The following is a 12364-nucleotide window of genomic DNA, read 5'->3' as shown; positions in this document are numbered from 1 at the left end:
AAGAACAAAAAAATAAAGTATGCTACGCCATTTGCTAAATGTTGATCATTCAGAGATCACTCAGGGGTGTCATAATTATATCCCTCTGCTTTGTATCTCAAAATTATCCTCAGAAAGTTTGCCAGGTGGCTAAAATGTTTTTAGTATTCTACTACTTGTGTGTGTGTGTGGGGGGGGGGAGCACTGGTATTTCTGTCTACAGTGATTCTGTAAAGGTGCTTGTTTAATTTTACTGGACTTCTGTTCTTATTTACTTAGATGAAACCACCCTTGTCATATCCTTTGGGTATAATTTTCTATAGTGATAGCTGTATCATACTGATACTTTTAGAGCCACCAGATTATTGACAGTACCAAGCTTTTCCATGCTCCTACCTTGGATTTGATGTACAGGCATCAGTGTTGCCAGGAACAGGAATCTATGACACCTCTCTCCCAAATGCTAAGTTGTATCTTCCAATATTCTTTAACAGTAGCTAAACTGTTGGGGCTTATGGGAATTGTAATTCAGCAATATCTGGAGAGCTATGAAGTCCTCACCCTTCGTGTGCATTAAAATGTCTTTTTCATGTGCAATTTTGCCCTAGAAGTCCTTGGTTTACTCTTATTTATTTGCCATAGGTTATATGCAAATCCACACCATAGATACTCTGCTTTCCTCCAAATAGGTGTAATTATCATCCCATTTTATCCTACCAATAACACTAAGAAGGAGATTGATTGAGAAATAGTGACTATTCCAGATTCACCTACCTTATTGAGGTTCTGTGTTTGATTTGAGACTGAAACTAAGTATCCTTCATTTTGGTCAAGTATTCTAACCATTAAGCTACAATGGCATCAAAAATGTCCTTAATCTCTATAATTCATCTGTAGTTAGCGATGACATTCCTGTTCACATTCTAAATTTATAAATAAATCCATCTGGATTTATTGCAACTGATATAACCTTATTCAAAAGAAATTGAGTCACTGATGACCAAATATCCCAGTTTAAATGCATAGTATATTCCTCTTTTGTCTAGAGATGAATGGATTGGCTGCTACCAGGAGACCAGAACAGGCAGGAAACTGCATGGATAAATAGGTATGCTAATAAATTAGGAAAGATCAAGTGAGAAAAAGGAGCCTGTTTGGTGTAGTGGTGAAGGCATCAGGCTAGAAACCAAAGCCAGATGGGTGACCCTGGGCCAGTCACTCTCTCTCAGCCCTAGGAAGAAGGCAATGGCAAATCTTTCCAAGAAAGCTGCAGGGACTTGTCCAGGCAGTTGGCAGGAGTCAAAAACCGACTCAAAGGTGTATGTGCACATACGCACAAGTGAGAGAAGTTGCAAAAAGGCCTTCCCTGCAGATGCTCAATAGAGAGGCAAGTGACATGAGTCCTAACCAGATGAACTCTTAGTAGGGCTCTGAGGGCTCTCCTTATAAAATGCAGTCCCTGGAGCACCCACCTCATTTCTTTTATGGCTTCTGATTAAAAGGCAGCAAGGAGTTCTATGGGAGCTCAAGAGATACACAGACAGTTGGAGCCTTTGGAAGCAGATGATTCATAGAAGATAGCCAAGTGAGAACTTTTGCAAGTTTTCACCCACTGAAGTCAGAAGAGGACCTTTGAAAAACTGCCTTTGCTTTATTAGATTGGCTAGTATAAATCAGGAGAAAAAGCAGATGAAGAGTCCAGGTGAAACTTAAATCTGTGAAAATTTATTGTTAATTGGAGGAGGGGAGGATTGCCCCAACAGCTGTCCTTCTCTCTTGGCCCCAGATGGGTTTTGTAGTCAAGGTAGGTAATTAATTCAAATAGAGTTATGCCAATATTTGGGTTTTCCCCACACATTTTTGGACCACTGGCTCCAAAAGACAAGTAGAAGAGAGAAAGAGGTGAAAAAAGCAGGGTGTGTGATGGGTGGGTGTGTTTGTGTGGACACATGTGGGATAAGCACGGCACATGAACATTCTGTCCCCAGGCCCTTCAGAGATCTGGATGACAGTTCTTGAGGGCATACTCAGAACAGTGAGTGCAGGAGGCTTTCCAGGGGTGGGTGGCTCTTATTATCAGGAGGTTGAATGAGGACCCAGGAAGACAATTGAAAAGGATCCCCAAACCAAGGCTTTCCACGCTAGATTTTCCTCCTTCCCCCATCGTTCCATTTCTAGTATCAGAAAAATGTGTGAGGGATGCATAAAAAAGCCATGAGGAGAAAAAAACCAGGAGTAGAGAAGTTTTTTGCACCTTACCACATGTTCTTTCTTTAATGTAAAAATTAGTTTTCCTGCACTTGCCCATCCTAATGGGCCAAAAGTGCATCTACTCATTTAGATTGTTTGCAATCTATTGCCAAGTTTCTTAGTTCTGAATTGTTACATTGTGGAAGGGAGGGAGGGAGGGAGGGAAAATGGGATATGAAGTGTTCAAAACAAAGTTTAGTGCACAGGACAAAAGTTAGAATGAATGGATGCATTCTGCACTCAAGACTTTGTGGTGAGTATCTGTTCCATATGTGTTCCATAAGCCTCCATGAAGCCATTCAGTCTAAAGCACGGTTTCTCAACCTTGGCAAGCTGGCTGGGGAATTCTGGGAGTTGAAGTCCACCTGTCTTAAAGTTGCCAAGGTCGAGGAACCCTGGTCTGAAGACTAAATCATTTGCAGTTAAGATGTACCACTGCAAGTAATCCAAATTAAGCATCTGCACATTAACAAGCACGAACCTTACTTAGAAATGGCAGTGGTGGGAGGCCAGGAAGGAAAAGCATGTGCCCATTTCTCAGGTTCTCAAGGAATGAATGTACAAACGAGGACATTAGAAATTGGGGGCGAGGGGTGGACCCAGATGTCACCCTCAAATTCCAGTATCAGCAGAATCTATTGCAAGTTAGATCAAGTTTGGACTACTGTTGCTGGTTAAGATTAGGGCAAAAAAGCGTTCATGTTAAACAGGAATCTTCCTCACGGATGAAAGCTTTCTTCCATCTCCAAAGAACTGGTGCAGTGCAAAAGCGTCGCACGAAATACGCTGGGATCCACTTCTTTATGGAAACGACACGCCTGATTATTCGGGAGGCGATAGGAGAAACAAACTTCTTTCAAGTAGGGGAAATCGACAACGTTAAAGGAGAGACGTGGTTAGGAGGGGCAGGGTAGAGTCAATATTGCAAACCGAAGCTGCGAAGAACAGCCGCTTTAGCCCGCACCGCGCTTTACCAGCCTTACCTGCGCGCTCCTTCGGACCAAGCGTCCCTTGGAGAACAGGCGGCCCTGATTCTCTTTTTCTCTCCAGCGAAATAAACGACAGTGCCCACTTCGCGGATTTTATGGAAAGCGCGCGCCGGGCGCCCTGCTCCTCCTCCTCCTCCTCCTCCTCCGCCAGCCGGGCTAAACCAAGGCGTGAATGGAAGGAGAGTGACTGGCTGGCACCTGGTATCCGCAGCCCGCTGGGCGCTCGCGATAGCCCATAGGAAGGCTCCGCCGGAGGTCCCAGGCTATCAAAGTTAAGCCGGACAACCACCGTAGCGAAACAGCTAGAGACCGTGGGGGACCAAGCGGTTCTCGCCTAGCTTTCCTCCTAGAGATCCTGCCTCCCGCGGAGAACTTAGCTGGCGGGCGGCCCGGTTATAGCTTCCCTTCTCTTAGCTGTGCCAATCCAGCTCTTCCCATTCTTTTGTAGGGTTGATCCCCGGTTCTCCAGGTCGCCGCTCCTCCTCGCTGCCTGCCTGCCCGCCCTCCGAGTTCTCCTCCGAGCGCTTTGGGCGCACTCCTACTTGGGAGAGGAGAAAGGCCCCGAATTCCGCTTCTCTGAAGGATGGCGGAGACGGGTGCTGGACTTTCCCGGAACGCCTGGGGCTCGGCGATGGCTAGGGAAGAAGCTCGACCACCAAAGCATCTGACTTTAAACTGTATTATCCAATTCAGGGCAAAGTACAGAGCTTTGGGCAAATTTATGTAGTAATCAGATATGAAATGCATGTCCCCTTCCTTTTGCCCTTTTGCCGCAAAACAGGATTTAAAACGGATAATAGTGATAAATTTCGGGTTTAAAAAAAAACATACAGACACAATACCAATTTATTGGTCATGAAATCTTAAAATCCCATCATGTCAAAGGTTTGTTCAGCACTTTTTGTCTTGAGTTTTCCTTCAAAAACAAAACAAAGCAAAACAAATTGTTTCTGAAGATTTTTTTTAAAGTCAAGTGGACTAGAAACCTGGAACTACCCCAATGCTAAGCCATGCAAATTTCATAGGTAGGAAATTTTATATTATGTCAGGAGTTAGTTGTCCATCTGAACCAATATTTTGCAAAAAAGTACTCCCCCTCCAACACTGTTACCTGATCACCATTACCTGATTAATCTGGACTGACTTTAGACTTTGGTAGGTGAGTTTGTCTGCTCTGCCTGAAGCTTAATTTTGTGTCCAACAACATACGTATTATTTCACTTCATAGATGGAATTGCTTTTTAAAAGTTTTCACCCTAGTAAGGAAAAAGGACCTGGGAATAATCAACCCACTTTAGTCTTGTCTCTACTAAGAGTTCTTCGTAGCCCTAAGTGCAAGTTCTGACTTACCTATAGAGATCACAGTAAGAGTTAACATACACACACACACACACACACACACACACACAAACACAGAAATAGTGTTCTTTTCAACCTTCTCCAAAGTAAGAAGAATGAATGTACTCTTTGATCACAGTTGTCCCAGCTTTAACCATATGCAGAAGTCTCACTACTCATTTCTGCTTATAGTCAGATCTTCACTGATAAATGGATTCCATCCAATTATTCCTGAAGCCTGCATAACAGAGAATTTGTCCCTGCATTGAGAACATGTACCTTTCACTGAGAATTCAGAATATGTGAGACAGAAAAGACAAGGCTTTTAGACTCCTTTTCTGTTCCAGTTCTGCAAAACTAATCAGAGGACTTCAGTGTTAGCTGGGATCCAAAAGGACAGGAACATAAAATCAGATATCAGGATATCTTTTCTAATAAGGATAATGTTGAAAGATGTGATAATATATCTGGGCCTCACAAACAGTTGTGCTTGTCTGGCTTCAGTTAGCAGTAAATACATCAGGCTTATCTCAAGGTCATCAATGATACAGGCTGGGGATCATGAACTCAGTGGTAGACTTACTGGTGGCCTAAGTCCATGGAAGCCGTAAGAGAAAAAAACTACAAAGACAAACTAAGTCAGAGTCCCAGGCAAGAGGTCTGGGCAGCTAGGAATTTTAAGGCAGGAATCAATGAACTTGATAGTTTTATTCCATGGACCATACTGAATTCTGATTACTTTCTAAATATCAGCAGTCTCTGACCCTGACCAAGAACAGCTGATCCTGTTCAGGTCTACCTTCTTTCAACCCATGATATCTGAGTGGCCCTGGTAGGTCCACCTGTCTCTTACTGTAGCCTAGCACTCTTGTGCATCTCCGTCTTTTGCTTCTCCCTCTTCAGAGGCTGGTGTTCCTAAAAGCTGGGTGGAGGAGCTTCCAGGTCTGGGTCAGAGTCTGCAGGATCCAGACAAGAAGAGAGGAGCTGGTGGCTGGCTTGATATCATGGTCTGTACCTGGCAGGTGGGCTTCTTGGAAGCTTACTCCTGGTCCTGGCCTCAACTGGAGAGGGCTGTTGGGACTTGGCCATGATAGAACAATATGCGCTCTCTCTCTCTCTCTCTCTCTTTATAGAGATATCACCACTAGAAGATGCCCATTTTATATATCTATAACTATATATATATAAAACAGCGCTGAAAAAAGTGACTTATGACTGGTCCCCACACTTACAACTATTGCAGTGTCCCCACAGTCACATGATCAAAATTTGAGTGCTTGGCAACCGGCATATATTTACGATGGCTGCAGCATCCTGGGGTCACATGATCACCATTTGTGACCTTCCTAGCTGGCTTCTGACAAGCAAAATCAATGGGGAACTGCATGATTCACTTAATGACCACTGCCAAAAATGTCATAAAATCAGGGGTGGTCATGTGATGCCTCGCTTAATGACTATACTGCTTAATAATGAATTTTCCGGTCCCTATTGTGGTTGTAAGTTGAGGACTATCTGTATATGACATATTTGCATATGGCTAGCTGCTAGCATATCTCTGGCATTGCTGGAGGTCTGAAGGCTGAAAATGGTCTGCTTATTCAAAAGCCAGAACATAAAGCAGTCTTATTGCCATCCATGGGTAGAGAAACCAATTCAGATAGATCCTTCCTTCCTTTCTTTTTCCTGGGAGTCCTTCAGTAGGGCTTATTGGCAGAGCGAAGGAAAGGTAATCTATAATACTCATCAGCCACTGTGAGAGAATGCAAGAACTCTGTCAAATGGTAATTTACCTGGCAATATTTTATGAACCAGCAAGTGCTTTTTCCACCTGACAAGACTGGAAAGGAAATGCAGAATTTGATATCTTGAGGTCACACTTACAAATCCAGATACAGTTAGGAGTTATTGAAAACTGTCACTGACATCTGTGTCCAACTTAAGTGGTGGCATTAAACAGCAGGATGGGCATCTTCTAGTGATGACTGACAGCCTGATTATTCTTGAACTGATAAGCCCTGGGGTTCAGCTACCACAGGATCCACCTTGGGCTTTTTAAACAGGGCAGAAGGAGGGAAGTAGCACATGCAAATGGGTTTGGGATCACATTCCCAACCCCAGAGAGTCAAATTCAGGGAAAAGCAGTCTGGGTGACTATTTAGAACAGAAGTCCCAAAATGTTACAATATCACACTTCCTTTTTGACTTTTGCCTGTCCTTTTGTGCATTTGTTGTGGCAAGGAAAGGCTAGGTGCCAGGGCACCTGGCTGTGCCAGTAGAAGGTCTCACCCCACTGCTCTCACAAGGCCTCAGGTACCACCCACTCTTTGGCCCCAACCATGTCCAGCTGCTATCTAGTATTTCCAGCTCCTGTCACTTGTCTTATTTATGGGAATGTCTGGACCAGCCTTCTCCCCATGAACACTAGCCTGTGAGACAGATAGGGGACCTCAGAACCTGACCCTCATTGCATGCCAGTAATAGGAAATGATGGTGGTAGTGGAAAAGCGATCTTCTGACTCTTGAAGCTTTGAGGTGTGGGACAACGAAAACAGTTTTCCCACTTTTTTGAGGTGTTGGAACAAAAGCACGAATTATAATTTTAGGGAATAAGAAAAACCAGGAAACATAAGAAATAGGGAAATATATATTTCCTTTTAACTATAAGTAGACACTTGCAAATCCAGATATGGATGGATAGAATAAGGACTACAGCCTAGAGCACATCACCAACAGCATCTTAACATAAATCTCCCACAGAAGGCTTTGGGGACACTGGGCACAGATTCATAATGGGCAGGACCTGCAACTCAAGGAACCTAAGATGGAACAAAAATACAGGATTACAATAAGCTTATTGGAAACAGTTGGGCAGACCCATCCGCAGAGAACAAAGCATAACATTCTGATGGTGTATTACAACTAATTGTTCTGTACTGTTCTGGGATTCCATGGTTTTGTAGATAAACTTTGTATCTCACAGATTTCCAACTTTCAGTCAGAGCCTTAAGAGCAACTTAACCTTACTCTTTCATCTTTCTGAAGGCTTCACAATTGAATATCTGGAGATTTCACAGGCTCAGACAAATTATCTGTCCATCAACCTGGAGTTACTAACCTGTGCTTTTCAGAACTTTGTTTTTCATCGCTGGCAGATGAAAAGCAAAGTTCTCTGGGCTTTTATCAGCCCCTCTCCCAGCCTGCTCATTCATTCTCTACTCTCTTTTTTCCAGTTACATCTTCCAGTGATCTCTCTCACATCTCAAGATAAGGCTCTTTTAAAAGGAAAGAAATTCTTTTATCAAATAATTAGTTGAGAGTATTTTAATAATGTTTATTTTTAATAATATAATTTAATGCTTGTGTGTACCCTGCATATTTCCCCCAGCTTTTATATTCTTTATTATGTACATGCCAAAGTCATAATTCATCCATTATCAAAACATCCTAATCTTAATTTTTATATGAACAGATGTTCTGTTGCACAAATGTTTCCAATTTAGAGATGCTATTAATTTTATACCTCCAATGTATTCCTTTGTTTAAAAATGAAATTCACATATAGCATGTAAGCTACCCAGAGTTGTTTTGGAATCAGGCAGTCTTTAAATCTAATGCATAAATCTAACACATAAATAAATAAATATTATTCACCAAGGTAGACAACACAGTTCCCTCGATAAAAAGCAACAATGCATTGGTAAACCAAATACACATATCATATAGATACAATCATGTAAGAAACAAAGAGTAATTAATTTTAACAAACAAATACTGCAAGTGAAAACTAGTCAGTATTATCAAACAATTAAACCATATGGGTCAGGACTATTTTTATTGTAACAGCTACAGTAGCAGAATCTTGCGAGTCTGAATGTGCTTTCCCCTCCCTCACTATCTTCATGTTAACTAGGGAAGGGCTTGTCTAAGATGTTTTCTCAAGTTATTTTCTTGGACTTGATTCAAGCCTTGCTTATCTGACTATTGCCTTGGTAGTGGTTCTTCCTCCTGTCCTTCAAGGCCATTCCCTATGTCCTGTACAGGTCCTTGATAATACAAATATTAGTAGTTTATATCAGTAAGTGAGCATTTCTATAAGATGCATATATTTGCACACCCAAGTGAGTGCTTTAATAATGGAAGACCCCTGCTCTCCTTTTTATCATCTAGCTGTGACAGCCAAGGCCATAATTTTAATATCAGACAAAGATAACCTGAATGCAAATAACCAGGCCTTGGCTAATATTTCAGAAAATATCCCAATGGAAGACCATTCAATAAACTTTTTAGTCTCTTCTCAGGGAAGGAACAAGAGGGGATTATAAATAAACCGTAGCATCTTAAAAACATTTACTTTTCTGTACATTCTGTTGCAGAATCTCTTTCACCAGGCATTTTTGGGGAGATAATATATCACATAACAACAATAATACAAGGAAAACTGTTCTAAATCATACAGAGGAGAAAATGACTGCAGTTTCCACCTCTATCCTTAATCTGTCTTTAGTTTGGATCAAAAAATTACTCAGAGAAATTCTAAGCCATCAGCAACTGGTAAGGGTGTAGTCCCTTTGGCAATAGGTTCCCTCCTATCTAAAATGTTCAATCCAATTTTGACCATTTGCCAAGATATATCTTTTGAGCCCATTCAAGATCTAGAATTTCAGTTAGAACTTCTTAAAGCCTCACAACTATCTCAATCATTACAAATAGAAAATTATAATTATGAGCAGGAGCAACCTCAAAATTCTATACCAAAAGATATAGTTTTCCAGCCTAGGAAAAGTAAGCAAAACAATAGAGAAGAAGATACTGTGGTTGTTCAGCTTGATGAAGAAAGACCAAATAAGGGTCTTTCACAAAGTTAATAGTCCCATTGTCTCGATCACAAGAAAAATGGCCAATGGTTTTTTGGGGAGTCCTTTTGAGTGGTGCTTCTGTGGTGCTCTGTTACCTCAGGAAGGGGACAGAATCATTTCTGGACCTGCCACTAAGCATTCCAGCAGCCTTGCTGGATCATTTTTCAGAGGAAGCAGAAAGATCTACACTTATCACACATGTAGTACAGGGAAAGCCTTATCAATCCTCCCTCTCCCAGAAGGAGTTGTTCCCTGCTGATGAAAGCAGAGAGGTGACCAAGAAGAATCTCAAGAAGGACTGAAGAAAAAGAGGGGAAGTTGTAAGACCAGAAGATGAATGGTAGTGAGCCCACCTGTCTAGTCTGTGGCTCAGTTTAAAGCCATGAGAGAAGGAGGAAGATGTGGGCAAAAAAGGCACAGCAGCTACTACTCATGGAGGAAAAGTACAAAGACAAAGGTGGAAAAAGTGCTTAAAAGATCACTACTTCTCTGCTTGTTTGACTCTTCACCTGTATGGCTTGCTGGCAAGCACCACTGCCACTCTCAACAGCATGATCAGCAGCTAATCACTCCATCATTTGAGGGTAGCAATTCTACTAGCCTTGGTCTTGAAGCACAGTAAAAGGAGACTGTGAGGGCAACGAGGACAGGAGGAAAGTCCATTAATATGGCTGTGTGGATGATCCCTGAGAGAGAATAAAAAGGAAAAGATAAAGTAACATGTTAGGAATGTTTATGACCCAAATTATTTTGAGACTTAACTGTGGTGCAGCAGTTGTGAAAAGCAACAATTCCGAGAATTGCCTTTCTTGTTAAAGCTATGGGGGAAGGAAAGTGTTTGTTCAATTATTGGAGGAAAAAACAAAAGCAAAACTAGAAATGTGTATATGTGTGTGTCGTAGAAACTCCTAGTAACCTTCTCAGTGATGCCAGGAAAGGAAAAAGAAGAAAGAAGTGCTGTTAGGATAAGAGCAGAAGCTGTGATGTGGGTTGGGGACAATGAGGTGGGGGAAGAGGTAGACCAGTTTTATACACAACTGAGAGTTATGTTTTATCAGGCAGTTGGTGTAATTGCCCCTGTGGTTTTATTCACACCAGGATAGGAGAGCTCATGCAATTACAGGTGCAGGGTTTCTATACCAGACTAGCTCAGTAGAAGCTACTACACTGCTAAGCCCTCTGCCTATTTTGATTAAGTGAAGCTTAAGGAGATTTCAGACTAGAGAAAAAACATTTCGTTGGACTCTAACAATTATTGTGCAAGTTATAGTTGGACATGGGTATTATGAGAATTTGGAATAACCAAAATTTGGTAATTAGCATGACTAAGGTTCCCTCCCTTGAGTCCCACTTACGAAGATGCTACTGCAACATCCATCTACAGTATGGTAAAGTCCCAAATGGAAATATACAACTCCACTTTTTGACATTTCAAGGAAAAGTACTTCCACATCCTAATTAAGTTAGCACAGTTGTCATGTGCTAAGAGCTGTCATGAAACTCTCAACTTCATTTCTGCAACCAACCGTGCTTCTGATGCAGGATTACACTACTAAAATTGAAAGCACATCTCTTTGAATAGGTTTTTAACTTTAATTGTTTTAATAATTTTTTAAAATAATTTTTTGTTTTTACATGGTTTTATCTTATTAAAACCATTAAGGGACCTTGATATAGGACAGAAGATAAGACTTCTTTCTTGGACTTCTGATTCTTGGCAGAGTTAGATTTCCAGTAGGTGTCAGGTTAGCTGAAATTTCCCATTGTCACTATCATGTGACTCTTTGAAAGTTTTGTCATCTGACAAAGAAAGACTCATTCATTTCTTTTTCCTATCCAGATGGTGTGTAATAAACTCCCATAACAATAGTACTTTTTTCTCTCTCTCCTTTTATTCTTACCCACTCTCAATAGGATTTCTATGCTATGATTCATAAATTTCTGTGTAGGCATATGTTTTTTTATGTAATGCAACACTCTCTGCCTTTCTGTTGAGTCTCTACTTTTTGAATAACTTGTAGCCTCCCAGAACTATTTTCCAGTTGTGTGTGTCATACCACGAAGTTTTAGTGATTACTAGGACATCATATTTATCCTCCTATGTTGGGATTTAAGTTTGTTTCCCTTACTCTGTGCATTGGTGTAGAAACATCTGAAAACGTGTTACTCTAGTAACTTTGATTCTCTGAACCCCATTTCCAGCAATGCCTTGGAGTCTACTGAAGAGCTGCCTCCCCACCTTGTGGACCAGTTGTCCCTCAGGGTATCTGTAATCACAGTCACCGACCTGCTTTTTTGAACACCTACAACAGCAATGTATTTTAGTTACATAAGAAACTGAAAAAAGGGGGTTTTAAAAGTAAGATCTGAGTTAGAAGTATTGCTTGTTCCTTTTTTTTTTTTTTTTGCAAATACACTGCCCAACCCCAGCTGTTGTTTCTAAAAGGTAGCAATCAGTTCCACCAAGGAAGATTTTTTAAAAATGGGGGAAGAAAAAAAACAAAAAACAAACTACCTTCTCAATCACTGTGAAGACTAATCATTCACTGACTAAAGCACTAAAACGCAGGAATGAGCCTTTCTTACAAACTAGTCAGAAGAGTGACTGTGAGGTTCGCTTTATATCTTAGCTTCTAGAAGGGCTTCAAGTTATCCCCTGTGTTAAAACGGATCTAAGTATAATAAAATCCCACTGTAGACAATAAATGGGATGATGAAAAAGTTGTTCTCTGACCTCTACACTAGGAGGCCTCAGAGAAATAGCAGCACAAGAGACATTAGTGCATCTAAACTCATAACGGTAAATGAGCTTTCTCTCCCTGCCTAGCTGTCTTTATCATAATTGTCTTTGCTACTTATCTGGCTGGCAGGCTTTAGCCATTCATTCTTGTCTTACAAACTAAGCTTAAGTATTCTGGAAAGCTAAGGCCAGTGGTGTACTGCGGCTGG

Source organism: Python bivittatus, unplaced genomic scaffold (genome assembly GCF_059951505.1).
Source record: "Python bivittatus isolate LINGU-HERP-01145 unplaced genomic scaffold, Pbiv_v1 ctg000330_np1212, whole genome shotgun sequence".
NCBI classification, from domain to species: Eukaryota; Metazoa; Chordata; class Lepidosauria; order Squamata; family Pythonidae; genus Python; species Python bivittatus.
The sequence above is the reverse complement of the archived record's forward strand: the minus strand, read 5'-3'. Positions refer to the sequence as shown.